Source organism: Lethenteron reissneri, chromosome 47 (genome assembly GCF_015708825.2).
Source record: "Lethenteron reissneri isolate LAM-NWPU_2019-01 chromosome 47, ASM1570882v1, whole genome shotgun sequence".
Lineage (NCBI taxonomy): Eukaryota > Metazoa > Chordata > Hyperoartia > Petromyzontiformes > Petromyzontidae > Lethenteron > Lethenteron reissneri.
Window position 1 is genome coordinate 4,890,704 of NC_083825.1, and position 11,874 is coordinate 4,902,577.

General features: G+C 50.7%; 1 protein-coding gene across 1 annotated transcript in view; it reads right to left on the reverse strand.

Moving 5' to 3' along the window:
* The window catches only part of LOC133354335 (glutamate receptor ionotropic, delta-2-like), a 224,991-nt gene extending 218,913 nt beyond the window's left edge, over window positions 1-6,078 (reverse strand). The window contains exon 1 of the mRNA XM_061571083.1: window positions 5,411-6,078. The gene's annotated coding sequence lies outside the window, so the exon portion shown is untranslated. The remainder of the gene's footprint in view (window positions 1-5,410) is intronic.
* Between the last annotated feature and the right edge of the window lie 5,796 nt (window positions 6,079-11,874).

Below are 11,874 nucleotides of genomic sequence, written 5' to 3' on the forward strand. Positions count from 1 at the left end.
CAGGAAGTGGCCCCGAAGCTTGCCATAAAGTAAGGGACCGTGGCCAATTACAGTCAACGTGAGTTGAGCGTGGACAATTAGACCCAAGCCGAAACATAACATATAAAAAATATTGTTTATGATATAATATAGTATTGTCATCAGTAAGACGTAAATATACCAAGTTTGCAGTCGATACCATATTTGTAAGTGGGTTAAAATTGAATTACAAGATTTGAGGATACAACGACAACAACAACAGACAGAGTGAGTTAAAAAAAATTAACCCGTAAAAACAAAGTTTTTCACTATAAATCCTTTATATGCGTGGCATCGGGGTGGCTAGAGTCCTCTCGTCCTCTGGCTTGAGATGGCTGCCACCTATGGGTCAGATGATTGTCTGGCAGCATTAAACAATTGGTAATTAAATATTTAACAAATTTTCCCTAAACAGTGTAAAATTTAGAATTTGTTTTTCAAGAAAATGCATTGTCACGCACAACGAGTCTGTGTGAAAAATGTCAGCTCGATTGGATCACGGGAAGTGGGTTAAAAAACAACCGAAAGATTTGCACGGTCCTAAGCAAGCAAGCGAACTTAATATAAAGGATTTAAAAAGCGTGTAACAACAACGACGATGACGACACCGCCTCTTTTCCAGAGCGGACGCCAAAGATCCCGCGATGCCATTCGCAAGATTCGGGCCCATTATTACGTGTCGCGACAAATTGGTTGGACCCTCGTGAAAAAAAAACTAATGCGACTCGGGCAAGCCTTTCCGACGTAGCAGCAGCGTTCATCTGTATGATAAGCTGATAATGAACTCTCCGTGTTTTTCGAGCACACCTTGACATTTTAGTAAGGACGTATAAAGTGAATTAAAAAATCCACCACCACCACCCTCCTACCCCGAAATTAACGTGGCTATGTTTTCCTTCATTGCATCTCATCGAGTTATTGATCCGCTGAAGCTGTATGTCACAGGGTATGTACACACACACACACACACGCCATTTGAATAGATTACTTGCAAGGAAATCAATGGACTTTCGGCACAAAATAAAACCAAAATAATGAGCCGTCGCAACGAGAGATGGGAGGAGGGGAAGATACGTTTGCGAAAGACGCTCACCATTCTCTCTCTCGCACTGTCACACAACAGCGCGCCCTACCGACCCGCGATGAACTCACCGCACCGCTCGTGGCAATGCGGGAAATAACGTCGCCCCCGAGTCTCGATTTGAATGTACGGAGTTTACCGTTCACAGGTAAAAAATGTTTGCCGCAATTGCTTGCTCACTCCGCTGCTGGACGAAGGGTCTCCTCCACCAGAGGGAGCTACAGAGAGTCGCACACCACCCCCAGTCACTCCCCTGTCCTCCCCCCCCCCCCTTGGTATATTCTTCCATGATGGCCAGACGTCTTGGAAGAGGTGTGAGTTACTCACACTTTGCCCCGCCATAGGCGACTAACATTAAATCGGTGTTGGGTGGGGGCTTAAGAAACGTGCCGATATTTTTCTTCCACTGCCGAGCCAGGAGATTATATCTCGAACCGGCGAGGCCCTGGACTTGATCGGTGCGGCTGGGTAAGATACATCGATATCGATTTAAAAAAAAAAACAATTGTGGCCGTGCAACCTAAACTATGGAGCACGTCCCAAACGCATCGAGACGCGTAGCGATACACACAGACTCTAAGAGATACTTAGAGACCCATACAAATACACACAGATCCATGGAGATACACACAGATTCTAAGAGATAGGTAGAGACCCGTACAAATACACACATATCCATGGAGATACACACAGACTCTAAGAGATACTTAGAGACCCATAAAAATACATACAGATCCATGGAGATACGCACAGACTCTAAGAGATAGGTAGAGACCCGTACAAATACACACAGATCCATGGAGATACACACAGACTCTAAGAGATACTTAGAGACCCATAAAAATACATACAGATCCATGGAGATACGCACAGACTCTAAGAGATAGGTAGAGACCCGTACAAATACACACAGATCCATGGAGATACGCACAGACTCTAAGAGATACTTAGAGACCCGTACAAATACATACAGATCCATGGAGATACGCACAGACTCTAAGAGATAGGTAGAGACCCGTACAAATACACACAGATCCATGGAGATACGCACAGACTCTAAGAGATACTTAGAGACCCGTACAAATACATACAGACCCATGGAGATACGCACAGACTCCAAGAGACACGTAGAGACCCGTACAAATACACACAGATCCATGGAGATACACACAGACTCTAAGAGATAGGTAGAGACCCGTACAAATACACACAGATCCATGGAGATACACACAGACTCTAAGAGATACTTAGAGACCCGTACAAATACATACAGATCCATGGAGATACGCACAGACTCTAAGAGATAGGTAGAGACCCGTACAAATACACACAGATCCATGGAGATACACACATACTCTAAGAGATACTTAGAGACCCGTACAAATACATAGAGATCCATGGAGATACGCACAGAGGTAAATTAAACGCAAGCCACATTAGTGCGACTGTGGCCATGCAACTCAAACTATATACTCATAGAGCAAACCCATAGAGACACATTGATACACATTGAGACCCATATATAGTTACAAACAGGTGGAGAGGCGTACATTAAAGACAAGCCACACAGTAGGTGCGATTGTGAACATGCAAACCCAAGCGATGGGACCCCGCAAAGTAAACCCACTGTGGTGAGCGCTCCTTCGACGGTGGAGGAAGAGGAACGGCGAAACGACACGAACTCTCACCATTGGAACCTCATTTGCCTTTTGGCGTCATCTGGTCCAACCCATGTGAGACTAGGCTCTAAGGAAAGCTGTCTCGGGTGTGGACCAATCAACTTCAAGGACAGTGCACATTATCAGAGTTATGTTTTTTGTTTGCATTATGACTGCAGGTATTGTGGTTTATGCAAACATGACTCCTTGTAAAAAAAGGTGTCAGTTTTGTTGCCAGATAGAAGGGTAAAAGACACGAACTCTCTCTATCTCGCGGCCGAAGCGCCCTCGTCGTGTCGATCACAGCACCAAATTGGCATTCATCTGAGCGCATTGCTGCTGCTGCTGCCACACTCAAGAATAAGATTAGAATTGACCAAAAATGAAAAAAAACGAGTCACTATCGAAACAATACGAATGTGTTTATATATGTTGTTTGTATTATCACGAAGCCTCGCTGAGTCTCAAGACGCCGTGTTGAGGCGCGTCCTGCTGTTACCAGAGAGCGAGCGAGATAACTTGAGCCAAGTCAATTTGTAAGAGTGCTGGGGGTGTCGCAGGAAGACCCGAGCAGCCAAATAAATATCACTTTGGTTTCTGTCCATGACTGTCTTCCTCTGTCTCTCTCTCTCTCTCTGTATGTACGTGCGTATGTTGAACTTCTTTCGCACCGTACGCAACCACCCGTGCGAATCGAAGGTACGGGGAAGGAAAGTGGCAATGTCTTCTGTCGTATGACGTCGCTACATCATCATCACGCAGGGACTTCGCCCCTCTTCTTTGCATGCCCAGGCAGCCTACCCACCACCTCATTGCATCCCACAATCTAACCTGTATATATGCGTGTTATCTCTATTATATTCCGATGCCTTCGCGCATATGCTACACCTCCATCCCCTGTTTTAAAACGAGTTGAAATGCGGACCCATTCACGCACTACCAATCGATCATCATCCATGGTCCATCTACTGCTGGATGATGGCGTCCCCAACCACCAACCACCACTACCACCACCCCCGCGTTATTGCAAAAGAACGCCGCTCTCTGCAACAACCAACGTCGTTTTGCTGGTACTTCCCTTCGCGTGCGCTCTCCGTGCCCAGGGTGGTAGCGCAGGCGAGCGCTTTGCGAGAAGATGCCTCTGTGACCCTCGACTGCCCAGCGTGCACGCATGCGGCAATGCTCTGTGGCGCGCACGTGTGTTCCACGCATGTCTCTTGCGTGTGTCTGAGCGCGTATGCGTCTGTACGTGCGTCTGTGCGTGCGTGTGTGTACACGCGCGGCGAGCGGTGGGGTAGCGGTTAGCGCGCTGCGCTGCGAACCTGGCGACGCGAGTTCGATTTCCGCTCACGGTCAACAGCAGTGACGATTATCTGAACCGGTCCTGGGCCTCCCCTAGGTCGACTCAGCCTTAAATGAGTACCTGGTGTCGTGTGTTAACGTCGCCACTGGGGAGACGAAGGCGGTCGGGCGTGGTGCTGGCCACCCACCCCCTCGTGTACCATTCCAGCCTTCATAGCTGCTCGCTAACAGCACTTGCCCCAACAATCTGTTAAGGCTATACGGGGGATCTTTGTCTTTGTATGTGTGTGTACACGCGGGGAGCGGTGGTGTAGCGGTTAGCGCGCTGCGCTCCGAACCCGGCGACCCGAGTTCGATTCCCGCTCACGGTCAACAGCAGTGACGATTATCTGAACCGGTCCTGGGCCTCCCGTAGGTCGACTCAGCCTCAAACGAGTAGCCATTGCGGTATGTAAACATCGGCACTGGGGAGACAAAGGCAGCCGGGCGGGGATTGGCAACCCACCCCCTCGAGTCCCGCGCCGGCCTTCATAGGGGCTACTCGCTAACAGCACTTGCCCCAACAGTCTGTCAAGGCTATACGGGGGATCTTTGTCTTTGCATGTAGTTGGTAGTGTTAAGCACACTGCGCTACGAACCTGGCGACTCCAAGTTCGATTCCCGCTGACGACCAATAACAATAACGGGGGTTGTCTGACCCGGTCTTGGGTCTCCCCTAGGTTGACTAAGCATTAAAAAAACATCACTACTAGGGAGACAAAGGCGGCCGGGCGTCGAGTTGACCACCCACCTCCTCGTGTGTCGTTCCAGACTTGAACGGTGCTCGCTAACAGCACTTGCCCCATAGGCGGGGTCTTTCTGTTCGTGCTGTCTCTCATGAACGTAGAGTCAAGGGCACGCAACGTAAAAAGACGGCCAAACTGCGACCATAACTACATCAACGAAGACAAAAGCTGTCTTGTAGTTGAAAGCTATCCGTGCAGAACGTATATCATCATCATCATCTCTCCATCATAGAGGAGATGACAGTACATTGCATCTCAACATCAGCGATAACCGAACAACCGACTGATTGATTCAAACGCTGAATCAATTATCGATGGATCAAGTCCTTCCTTTGTACATTCATTCACGTGGATCGTGTTGTGTGCAGAGCGTCTGATCTCAATCTGCGAGCTTTCTCGTCGGGGGGGGGGGGGGGGGTCAACAAAGGATGAAGCGATACGCGCGCGTGTGCTTGCAAGCGGCAATCGACACACACACACGCACATTTGACATCTAAATTGTGAAATCGTCGCGGTAAAGCATGGTCAAGGTGCTGTGGGCGCGCTGTGGATGTGTGTCTGCTCACCTTGTCAAGAGGCCGTGCAAGAGGACGAGGGAGCCAGAGGAGTGATCGAACACTCCCGACTGAAGATGATTCGGAGTGGTCAACAACCTCTGGTCCCGCGCCTCCTCCTCATTCCTTAATCTTCCTCGTCAGCCCTCCATCCCCTCCTCCTGGCCCGCCTGTGCACCTCATTAGATCCCAGGTCTTCTTCCTTGCAAGCAGAGCGATGGAAACACTGTGCGTCGTGACGTTTCGGTTTCGCTTGTGATTTAAATAATTAATTGGTGATAATGATATTGCTGCTGATGGATTATGACTATTTACTGATGATGATGCTGCTACTGCAGCTGCTAATGATGACGATGATCCTGCAGCTACTGTTGCTGCTGCTGATGCTGCTGCTGCTGCCTGCTGCTCCTAAGGATGATGACGATCCTACCGCTGCTCATTATCTTGCTCCTGCTGCGAATGATGATTATGATCCTGCCGCTGATGATGATGATGATGCCACATTTAAATTAAGCGGGCTCAGTGATGAAGCCGATGATGAAGACGTTGCAGGGGGCAGTGGGGGGGAGATTCACATCGTGCCCCCCATCTCTCTCGGCTCGCTCCGTCTCGGCCACCACTCTCTCCCGTGCTGCTGCTGCTGCTCCTGAATTTCACCTCTCCCAGCGGTGCTTGCGGGACAGCGGTGACACTCCCACTCCTTCTCTCCCTCTACCCCCTCCTCCTCCTCCGCCCCCCCTCCTCCTCTTCCTCCTACCCCTCTTCGCTCGCCCGCTCACGCAGTCGCGCCGGCGGGTGCCGTGCGAGCGACGAGTGAGGCAGCCTCGACTCGAAGGGTGACTCGAGGGCGACTCCAGCGGTCACACCTCGCCACCTCCTCCTCCTCTTCCTCCCTTCAATGAGAGCTCCGATCTTTTGACTTCGCCTCCTCCCTCCTTCTCCCTCCTCCTCCTCGAGTCCTCCTCGGCGCTGCCGCTTGCTCCGTTGGCTCCGATGTCTCGATTCCGTCCGTCGCCTGCTCCCGCTCCGCTTCTTCCTCTCTCCTCTGTCGCCACCTCCCCCCACTCTCCCTCCTCCTCTCTTGCTCGGCCTCTCCCTCTCGCTCCCTCGCCACGCGCGTGTGTCTGTGTGTGTGTCTGTGTGTGTCTGTGTGTGTGTGTCTGTGTGTATACCTCTCCAACACCAACCACGCTCCTTCGCACCCCGGCACACTGCGCACGCGTTCCCGGTGTCCGCAGGGAAGGAACGCGCGGTGTGCAGTGAGACCCGGTTCGCTCCCCCCTCTCTCGCTCGCTCGCTCCCTCCTCTCTCTCTCTGTCCCCCTCTCTCTCGCTCTCTGTCCCTCTCTCTCGCTCGCTCTTCTTTTTTTTACGATCAGAGGAAGCAAGAAAATGCTCGGTGTAGTCGGCACTTTGCTTCGTTCATCATTTTGTTTTTTTGTTGTTGTTTTTTTTATGCTTTGCTTTATGTAAACCCTCCCTCTTTTTAATTAAAGATTTCACAATAGATTTCACTGTGTCCCTCTCTCTCGCTCTCGTCTCTCGCTCAGCCACTCACGCACTTCGAGCGCTCCGCAAGCTCCGCTCTCTTGCAATGGTGCAACGTGCGGCGACTGCGTCTGTCAATCAATCCACTGCTGGATGACGACCTTTACTCGTCAAGCCTGCGTGGTGGTGCTGGGGGCGGTGGGGTGGGATTATTTGACCATACTTCACCACGCTGGTCGGTGCGGGTAGGATAAGGCGGGGAACGTTTGACGTGGGGAGCATAGAAGTACTGTACACTGAACTGCTTCGTATACACGTATGGTAGACCCAGGTGTGCACGTGCTTATCGTGACGCAGCAAATAAAAGATGAAGATGAAGATAGCCCCCCCCGTAGACTTTTAGCGAGCACCTATGAAAGATGTTGTGTTTAACATCACGCCCGGCCGCCTTTGTCTCTCCCCAGTGCCGACGTCTACACACCGCACCGATGTTTACCCGTTTAAGGCCGAGTCGATCTAGGGGATGATTCTCAGGACCGGTTCAGATATCGCTCGCCACGTGCTTGTTGGAATCGAACTTTGGGGGGGCTATGTTGGGATTCGTAGTGCAGTAAGTTCACCACAACGCTCCAGCTACGTGCAGCATGCGCAGACGCACGAACGCCCACTGACACAAAGACAAATGTCCCCCGTATAACCTTTCACAGACTGTTGGGGCAAGGGCTGTTCGCGAGCACCTATGTAGACCGAAACGGAACACGAGGGCCTTAGTGACCAGCACCACGTCCGGCCGCCATTGTCTCCCCAGCAGCGATGCTTACACACCGCACCAGGTACTCATTTGAGGCTGAGACGACCTAGGGGAGGCCCAGGTCGAGTTCAGATAATCGTCACTGGTGTTGGCCGTGAGCGGAATTCGATCTCGGGTCGTTGGGTTTGTCGCGCAGCGCGCTAACCGCTGCACTACCGCTCCCAACACCACAGCGACACACACACGAGACAAAGACAAAGATCCTCCGTATAGCCCTTAACAGACTGTTGGGGCAAGTGCTGTTAGCGAGCACCTATGAAGGTCAGCACAGCACACAAGAGGGTGGGTGGCCAGCACCACGCCCAAGCCGCCTTTGACTGCCTAGTGGCGATCTTTACACATTGCACCAGGTACACATTTGAAGCTGAGTCGACACGCACGCACACACACATGGGACACCGTCCAACACACTGCCCCTGGATCCACCCTCTGCGTACGCCCGTTTGAGGACAAACGTCGCATTACTTTGTACTTGCCGAGCAGATAGCATATGCCAGTGCGGGGATTAATGGGGTTCTACGCGGAGGTGTGTTTGTGTGTGCCGCGCACAGCAATAAAACGTGAAATATGGAGTGATAAATTATAATAATATAAAGTAGGCTTGTCATCCCCAAATAAGGTTACCCTGGGCGTTTGCTTGCCCATAATGAACTAAACTATGAAACTTTGTTTTTATTTAACCAGGTAAGGCCCACTGAGTTATATAGCTCGTTTTTCAGAAGCGACCTGGCCACAAATGATTGCTCAAAATCACGGCTCATGATGTGGAATTGTATAGCAGCCAAACACTCTAAATTCATGTTTCTAAATGTGGTGGGGGGGAAGAATGGAAGGTCCAGAAAAAATCCACGCGACCACGGGGGGAGAGAGAGAGAGAAAGACGTGCAAACTCCACATCTACAGCCGTCGGGGTCAGGGATAGAACCCACGACCTCCTGTATACCAGGTGAGGTAGTTAACATCTCGCCACCGCGGCGACAATCAGGGACGCTATGTCGGTAATAATTATGCCGTGTCCTTCTCGTCTATATTGTGCCATCAACCTTTGCACATTAAATGTAGGACACTGTAATATACGGTTATTATGGCTGTAAGCGTACCTTGCACTGGAGTGCTAGTGCCTTACGCCAATATTCCCTACTCCAAACCGACCTTGCAGAATTCTGGAAAAAAGAATCGAGTGGGAAACGAGACCAATGAGTCGATCGGCAGGTCGCCAATGGTGGGGTAAAGTGTGGGTACCCCAACCCTCCACCTCTCCCAAGATGTCTGTGCCAGCGTGGACCAGGAGGGTTCCTCTAAAGAGGGCCTTTCTCGAGCTCCCGTCAGTCGAGACCCCGTCTGCTAGCAGCGGTGTGAGCGAGCACACTTGCAGGGCCGCGCCTTTGCCTTCGCAGAACCTTGAGGGCTCACGCGAAGCGGCTGACTCGAGGATGTGAATCGCCCCGCTGCCTGCACCCTGCGCCATCATAGGGCCGCGTGGTGCAGATCGCAGATGCGAATCAAGAGGGGGGAGGGTGCACTTCTCTTAGCGGGCCATCGTTCGACGGCATGGTATGTTGTTTTCAAACATTGCATGTGTTTGTACGTGCAGAGCGGTTGAGCGCGCCGCGCTACGAACCCGGCCACGCGAGTTCGATTTTCACTCAACCGCCATCAACACCGGTGACGTTTATCTGAACCGGTCCTGAGCCTCCCCTAGGTCGACTCAGCCTCAAGTGAGTAGCTTGTGCGATGAGTACAAATCGCTATTGGCGGAGACAAAGACGTCTGGGCGGGGTGCTGGCAACCCACCCGCTCGCGTGCCGTGTCGGCCTTCGTAGGTGTATTGCCAACAGCACTTGCCCCAAAAGTATGTTAAGGCGAGACGGGGAATCATTGTCTATGTGTGTATAGAATGGCAATAATCCAGCGTGCTTTGTCTTTTTTTAGAATCGACCGATGAATGAAGGCCTCTCCTCATGCCGTTTCGGTCATGGGCACTTGCTTGACAAACATTCAACCGAACAAATGATGCGTGAGTCCATCGGCCTATTTATTCATTGGCCTTCCAAATTGAATGCGTACGCTTGGCTACGTACGGTGCGAAAGAAGTTCAACATACATACATTCCAGACCAATTCTAGCCAACAGCGTGCCCTCAATTGAGCACGCAAACTCCGACGCGGTGTTCGACTTTGTGTGGTCTGATCAGCAGTCAGATCCGTAGAAGAAGACGAATTCATAGTGTAAAGAAAAAAAAGGCGTAGCCCAGTGATTACTCGCCAATTATTTCAGAGGGGGTATCTATGAATGGATTTTGCCCTGCATGAATGTCACATTCAAGAGCGCCAATTAATGTACGGCGCGGCGGTGGCGGTCACACCGATGGCACGCCACTTTGTAGTGGACAAATCTAAACTCTGGCCAATTACATCGGCCAGGGAGAGGCTTTGTGGCTCTTCGCTCCTTATCTCCCGCACACTCCATTGCAGCTTACAGTCGAAAGTAATTTATTTTTTTGGGATTTGACAAATTTAGACCATGACACCAGCCCACAAGTGGCATTATATATATACCCACGATAAATTACACTGGAAGCACATAAAATGCTTTCAACGTCTCAGTTTTTGTTTCCCCCCCATCGATCTTGCCTCTTACAAATTTCAGCAGAATGTTTATAACGTCTTACGATTCGCATTATTTATTTGTTTATTGCTGTTGTTATTGTTGTTATTTTTGTTATCATGGTTATAGTTTGCTGCCCACCCACCTGGCAGGTCCAGGTGCAGCCCTGCCTGCAGCTCCGCACTGGTAAAGACGTCTCGGTGCAGATGGCAGTACCCATGCTTTACCCCACCGCGCGCAAATCTGTCAAAATTGACACTTTTTTTTAAGGTGGATCCATTTACATTTCTCGGTGGAGAGAGGAGGAGGAAGGGGCGAGGAGGGGGGGAGGTGTGTAACAATATCGCCCATTGTTCCAACATCCGTGGCGTGAGATCGATTTGGTACCAGCCGACTGAGAGACCGCACAACATTGGCACCAAAATCAGATTACCTGTACCACCCAGGGTGGCAAATGCTAAAAATTATATTCCTGGATCGTTTTATCTGCAGATCGCACGTATGTGTGATAGCAAGGTCACGGTGGTAGCTCTCTTTTTAAAGGTCATTCGTTAAGAGGGGGTCGTTTTGACGATTTCAAAATAGACACAAATAACGTATGAATGTGAAGTGGGACGTCTGCGAAATATGAAAATGAAAAATAGTGTGTGTGTGTATATATGACAGACGGTATGTACGCTCTACGTCTGCCCATCGCGAGTACTCTTCATGGTGAATACTTGGTTCATGGGAAACATTGTAGTACTGTAACGCCATATCGTGGTAAACCTAGAACTTGGACAATGCTAAAGAGGAGTGTTCTTCACACATTTTCAGAAGGGGGGCCACTTTCACCAACAGGCATTCAGTGTGAGGGCCGCCACACATCTGAAACCACTGGGGGTTTGACAGCCACGACGATGATGATGATGGGTGTTTTCGCTCTTCGTGTATTGTCGGGGGCCGCATTAAAGGCCAACGAAGATCGCCAGTGGCCCACGTGGCTTGCAATGAATACCACTGCAAAATTAGAGAAGGTCCTTGTCTATTCTGTTGGTAGTTTCCCAGCATCAATGCAAGTCACTCTTAATTCTGCCGAAGAGACACTGTCATTTAAAGCCAGTCCTTTGACTGAGTCAGTACTGCTGGGATGATGCACTCCCGTAATGCCGTGTGGTCGATGTGTTGCGTAGACCAGCGGTCCCCAACCTTTTTGGCACCAGGCACCGGTTTCGTGGAAGACATTTTTTTCACGGACCGCGGGCAGGGTTCATCATTGGGTCTTTCCCCCTTTTCAAAGAAGCTCTCCAGCAACGTTTGTTTTTTTACTCATTTTGGCTCGGGGTTAGCAGCTTGTGGGCTTACCAAAACTGTGACTGAGACAAGTGTGCAGTGCTGGAAAGAGGCGCGGATGGAAGTGGTAAATAATAAAATAGTCGGGCGGGCCACGCGCGGACTCACCGCTCACCACTATGCGGTGTGTGGAGTGTGTACACACACGGACTCACCGCTCTCACCTCCTGCTGTGCGGCCCGGTTCCTAACAGGCCACGGACCGGTACCGGTGCGCGGCCCGGGAGTTGGGGACCCCTG